Source organism: Piliocolobus tephrosceles, chromosome 3 (assembly GCF_002776525.5).
Source record: "Piliocolobus tephrosceles isolate RC106 chromosome 3, ASM277652v3, whole genome shotgun sequence".
NCBI classification, from domain to species: domain Eukaryota; kingdom Metazoa; phylum Chordata; class Mammalia; order Primates; family Cercopithecidae; genus Piliocolobus; species Piliocolobus tephrosceles.
Genome location: NC_045436.1, coordinates 113474930 through 113480861, shown reverse-complemented (window position 1 = coordinate 113480861; position 5932 = coordinate 113474930).

The window sequence follows — 5932 nt, the reverse complement described above, 5'->3', positions numbered from 1 at the left end:
GATCGCTGGAGGTGGGGCCAGCGCACGACCCGCCCGCCCCTGTCACCGGCGAGCCGGAGCGGCGACACCTCCCGTCCTGCCGCGCATCCACTAACCCGCCCCGACGCCGCGTGCTGGGATTACAGGTGTAATAGCCCAGCCTCTCCGTCAGGCCTGGAGGTCCCCGACCGCTGGGCCGCTAAGGGCTGGGGCTGCCGGCAGCCGGCAGCCGGCTTCTCACCAACTCCTGGTTCCAGCGCACCTGCTTGGGCCCGAAGAGTGTAGGCTGCGGTCGGGAGAGGCTTTACGATTTTCAGTAGCGAAAAGGTGTCAGGAAAGCCTTTTCAGTTAAACTTTTGTTTGTTTGTTTGTTTGAGACGTAGTCTCACTCTATTTCCCAGGCTGGAGTGCCGTGGCGTGATCTCGGCTCACTGCAAACTCCGCCTCCTGGGTTCAAGAGATTCTCCTGGCTAAGGGTCTCAAGTAGCTGAGATTACAGGCGTCCACCACCATACCCGGCTAATTTTTGTATTTTTAGTAGGGACAGGGTTTCACCATGTTGGCGAGGCTAGTCTTGAATTCCTGACCTAAGGTGATCCACCCTCCTCGGCCTCCCAAAATACTGGGATTACAGGCGTGAGCCACCGCGCCTGGCTGGTAAAACATTTTTTAAAAGGTCAAAATTTAGTTAACATTTACCTGCCAAATATTTTCTGCGGACATTATCTCATTTAATCATCAAAACAAGCCATCAGGTTGGTTCCCCTAACCCTTGCTTTACTGATGAGGAGCGTGAGGCTTGGAGAGGTGAAGCCATGTGCCCGAGGTCACTCTGCTGGTGTGTCTCTGCACTGGCCTCCAAGTCAGGAAGTCTGAATCCACAATCCACCTTCACACCTAAGTTTCCTTACCTTTGAGTTCCCAATGTCTGGGAGACAAACCTGTCTTAGGAAAATCTTAGTAAGGCTGGGACAATCTTAACGGTTAGCACAGTTGTCTGTGGGTAAAACACGGTACATGTGTACATGAATAGTAGAAACAAAATGAAAGGGCAGGGCATGGTGGCTTACGCTTGCAATCCCAGCACTTTGGGGGGCTGAGGCGGGTGGATCACCTGAGGTCAGAAGTTTGAGACCAGCCTGGCCAACATGGCGAAACCCTGTCTCTACTAAAAATACAAAAATTAGCTGGGCTTGGTGGTGGGCACCTGTAATCCCAGCTACTTGGGAGGCTGAGACAGGAGAATTGCTTGAACCTGGGAGGCAGAGGTTGCAGTGAGCCGAGATTGTACCACTGCACTCTAGCCTGAGCGACAAGAGCAAAACTTTGTCTCAAAAAAAAAAAAAAAAAAAAACTAAATGAATAGTAGAAATTAAACAATTTTTTTTGTGCCCTTATGTATTTTATTGACTTAAATTGTAGAAATGGTGAATTACACCTTTTTCTGTTTTTATTTGTGTTCATATGTCTCTGCCATTTCTTGAATATAGGTCAGAATCTATCTTCTGAAACACAATTTTTTTAAACCAATTTTAGGACAAAGGAATACAACTTTTATAATCAATCACTTGTTTTTAAGGATGACACTTAAAGAAATTACAAAATTTCTTGCCAGGCATGGTGGTTCATGCCTGTCATCCCAGCACTTTGGCTGGCTAATCATCTGAGGTCACTTGGTTCTAATGAATAGAATCAGAATTGGTGGTGGCTGACTTCCAAGACTAGGTCACAAAAGACACTGGGGGTTTCTCCTTGCTCTCCTGAATTGCTCACTATAGGAAGCCCACTGTCATGTCCTGAGGAAGCCCTATGAAAATGTCCCTTTGTGGTTGGACAAATCTCAGCACATGGAGAGTCTGAGGTAGGAGGACTGCTTGAGCCCAGGAGTTGGGAGACCAGCCTGGACAACAGTGAGACCCCATCTCCACAAAAATAAAAATAAAAATAAATTAGCCGGGCATGGTGGCACGTATCTGTAGTTCCACCTACTTGGGAGGCTGAGGTAGGAGGATTACTTGGGCCCAGGAGTTTGAGGCTGCAGTGAGTTATGATCATGCCACCGTACTCCAGCCTGAGTGACAAACTGAGATCCTGTCTCCAAAAAAGGAGTAAATAAAGCTGAAAAAAAGAAAAAAGGAAGTCTCTTTGTTGAGGAACTGAGACTTTCTACCAAGAGCCAGAGAGGAACTGAGGCTTGTTGTCATCTGAGTGAGCCATGGTGGAAGTGGATCTTCCTGCCCCAGCTAAGCCACCCCCAAATTCCTAACCTACAGAAACTGTGAAGTCGGCTGGGCATGGTGGCTCACATCTGTAATCCCAGCACTTTGGGAGGCTGAGGCAGGCAGATCACTGGAGGTTGGGAGTTTGAGACCAGCCTGGCCAATATGGTGAAACTCTGTCTCTACCAAAAATTATAAAAATTAGCTGGGTGTGGTGGCGGGTGCCTGTAATCCCAGCTACTCGAGAGGCTGAGGCAGGAGAATTGCTTGAACCCAGGAGATGGAGGTTGCAGTGAGCCAAGATCGCACCACTGTACTCCAGCCTGGGTGACAGAGTGAGACTCCATCTCAAAAAGAAAACAACTGTGAAATAATGTTTATTGCTTTATGCCACTAAGTTTTGAGGTGATTTGGTATGTGGCAAATAGATCATTAATATAGATTTGTTTGGGAACATAAGTGTAGTGCTACCGTAACACATGCCTAAAAATGTATTGCTTTGGAACTGGTAGTAGGGGGAAACTGTAATAATTTTGAGCAGAATGTTAGTGAGAGCCTAAAGTTCTTAACTATTAGTAGAAGTCTGATGGTCCCTCAAGAAACAAACCATCCTAAGAAAAAAAGTCTGATGGTCTTGAAGGAGACTGCCAGCAGTAGCCATTGCCACTTCAGAAGTGAGAATGTTACTGGAAACTGGAAGTAAGAGGTTCCTTTGTTATGTAGAGCCAGAATGTTAAACATGATCACCTAGAGTAATGAAGAACACAGAAAAATGTACCTAAGGAACTAGGTACTCTAGCTAGGTCTCCAAGCAAAATGTCAAAGTTGCTACCTGGCTTCTTGCTGCTTATAGTAACGTATGAGAGGAAAGACAGAAGCTAAAGCAAGGACTGTTAAAAAGGATCCAGAAATAGTTTTGAAAATCCTAGGCCCAAAGTATACACGGGAACTTAGTTTATCATCGATGTGGCATTGTTTATATGTGGAGATATCTGCAACATAGGTAATTGATAGAGAATTAGTAGCTAGAATATATAAAGAGCTCCTATGTTTTTATTACTAAAACAAGGAAAACAAAAGGCTATAAAAAGAGGAAAACCCAAATGAACATCAAAATGTGAATGAAGTTACTTCAACCTCTCTAGTAATCAATGAAATGCAAATTAAACCATGATACCATTTCATAAACAAAGACTGTCTGAAGTTTCAAAGTCTAACATCTTGTTGACATGGAAGTAGTAAAATACAAACTTACATGAATTACTGATGAGAATATAGTGTAATTCAGTATTGCCTAGTAAAGTTGAAGAAGTACAGACCCTGCAAACCCAGTGATTTCATTTTCAGTTTTCTGGATTTCTTTTTACTTTTTTTTTTTTTGAGACAAAATCTTGCTATCGCCCAGGGCTGGAGTGCCATGGTGCGATCTCAGCTCACTCAACCTCTGCCTCCCAAGTTCAAGCAATTCTCCGGCCTCAGCCTCCTGAGAAGCTGGGATTACAGGTGTGCACCACCACACCTGGCTAATTTTTTTGCATTTTTAGTAGAGACAGGGTTTCACCATGTTGGCCAGGCTGGTCTCAAACTCCTGACCTCAAGTGACCCGTCTGCCTCAGCCTCCCAAAGTGCCGGGATTACAGGTGTGAGCCACTGTGCCCAGCCCATTTTCAGTTTTCTATCTAAACTTTGTTTAAAGAAAAAACTCTAAGACCATGGACCCTAGAAGACATGTTCAAAGATGCTTACTGCAGCAAGGTTTTAATTAAATTAATTAATTAGTTAATTTTTTTGAGAGGGAGTCTCACTCTGTCACCCAGGCTGGAGTGCTGCAGTCAGTTCACTGCAACCTCCCCCTCCTGCCTTCAAGTGATTCTGCTGCCTCAGCCTCCCAAGTATCTGGGATGTGCTATAGGCATGTGCCACCATGCCTGGTTAATTTTTGTATTTCTTAGTAAAGACAGGGTTTCACCATGTTGGCCAGGCTGATCTCAAACTCTTGACCTCAGGTGATCTGCCTCCCTCAGCCTCCCAAAGTGTTGAGTTATAGGCGTGAGCCACTGCACCCAGCCTGCAAGGTTTTTAAATAGCAAAAAAGTGGAAAACAACCTGTTTTTTGGTAGAATGATAAATTGTGGATGTATGAATAAACAATGGAAACTATACAACAATTGAAATGAATCTTCATCTATCAATAATCTAATATTGTTACATAGCAAAATAATTTATACAATGATACTGCTTATGTAAAAATTTATATATACACACAAATATACATGTGAAAGGAAAAATAACTACAGGAATGATAGGCATCAACTTTGAGATAAGGATTATCCCTGAGAAGGGGGTGGGAAATGGCTGAGTGGGACATAGTGATATTCTTAATGTTCATCAACTTCTAGATAAGGGTTATCCCTGAGAAGAGGGGGGGAAATGGCTGAGACAAAGTTATACTCTTAATGTTCTATTTTTTTTTTTTAAAGCAAAATATTAACACTGAATAAAACTGGGAGATGAACATGTTTCCTTATGTTCTATATTTTCTGTATGTTTTTTAAAAATCACGAAATGATAAACTGTTTAAAAGATTTAAGTATCCTTAAAACAAGATGTTCTGTTGAACACCATTTATTCTTAGTTTCCATGTAATTCTTTTAAACTTCTCCTTTTGTAACATTTCCTGGAATTAGGGTTTCCATTTTGTTCTTAATTTTCTTTTCTTTTCTTTTTTTTTTTTTTGAGACGGAGTCTCGCTCTGTCACCCAGGCTGGAGTGCAGTGGCCGGATCTCAGCTCACTGCAAGCTCCGCCTCCCGGGTTCCCGCTATTCTCCTGCCTCAGCCTCCCGAGTAGCTGGGACTACAAGCGCCCGCCACCTAGCCCGGCTAGTTTTTTGTATTTTTTTTAGTAGAGACGGGGTTTCACCATGTTAGCCAGGATGGTCTCGATCTTCTGACCTCGTGATCCGCCCGTCTCGGCCTCCCTAAGTGCTGCGATTACAGGCTTGAGCCACCGCGCCCGGCCTGTTCTTAATTTTCTTTTCCTCCTTGGCCAAATTTCTTTTAAAAACATCTCTGATGGTAACTTAGATATTAGGAACATCAAGTATACCAAAACTGAATCTAAGATGGAACTAGAAGTATTTGAGATTTTAAAAAATTCTTAGTAGAAATGTTTGATAAGCAACATTACAAAATATTTAAAATGTAAAGGAGTTCATAGCCATGAGGAGCTGTAAAATTTTTTTTAAATGTAAAGGAAAAAATCCAGTTATATTCCCATAACCCAAACCTAGCAACTACTTTCATATGCATATTTTATTTATGAAATTGTAGTTATACGAAGCACCATTATTTTACGTACCTTGAAGAAAAATTCACTGCCATTTAAATTGATACAATGCTTTCTTACCAGAATTTAAAAATGTGTATGTATTGAAAGAGTCTTCTTAAGTTTTTTTGTCAAAATCATTTGAAAATCACGTATCTACTCTTGTACGTTTTTAAAAAGTGAAATAAATTAAGGTATTGCTTAAGCTTCTTTGCATTCAGTATTAGATTCTCCTGAATCACTGTTTGACTACAGATACCCATGTTTTCCCACACCATACCACTTTTCTGTGCCATTAAGAATCTTGGCTGATGCGGTGGCTCACACCTGTAATCCCAGCACTTTGGGAGGCCAAGGAGGGTGCATCACTAGAGGTCAGGAGTTCGAGACCAGCCTGACCAACATGGT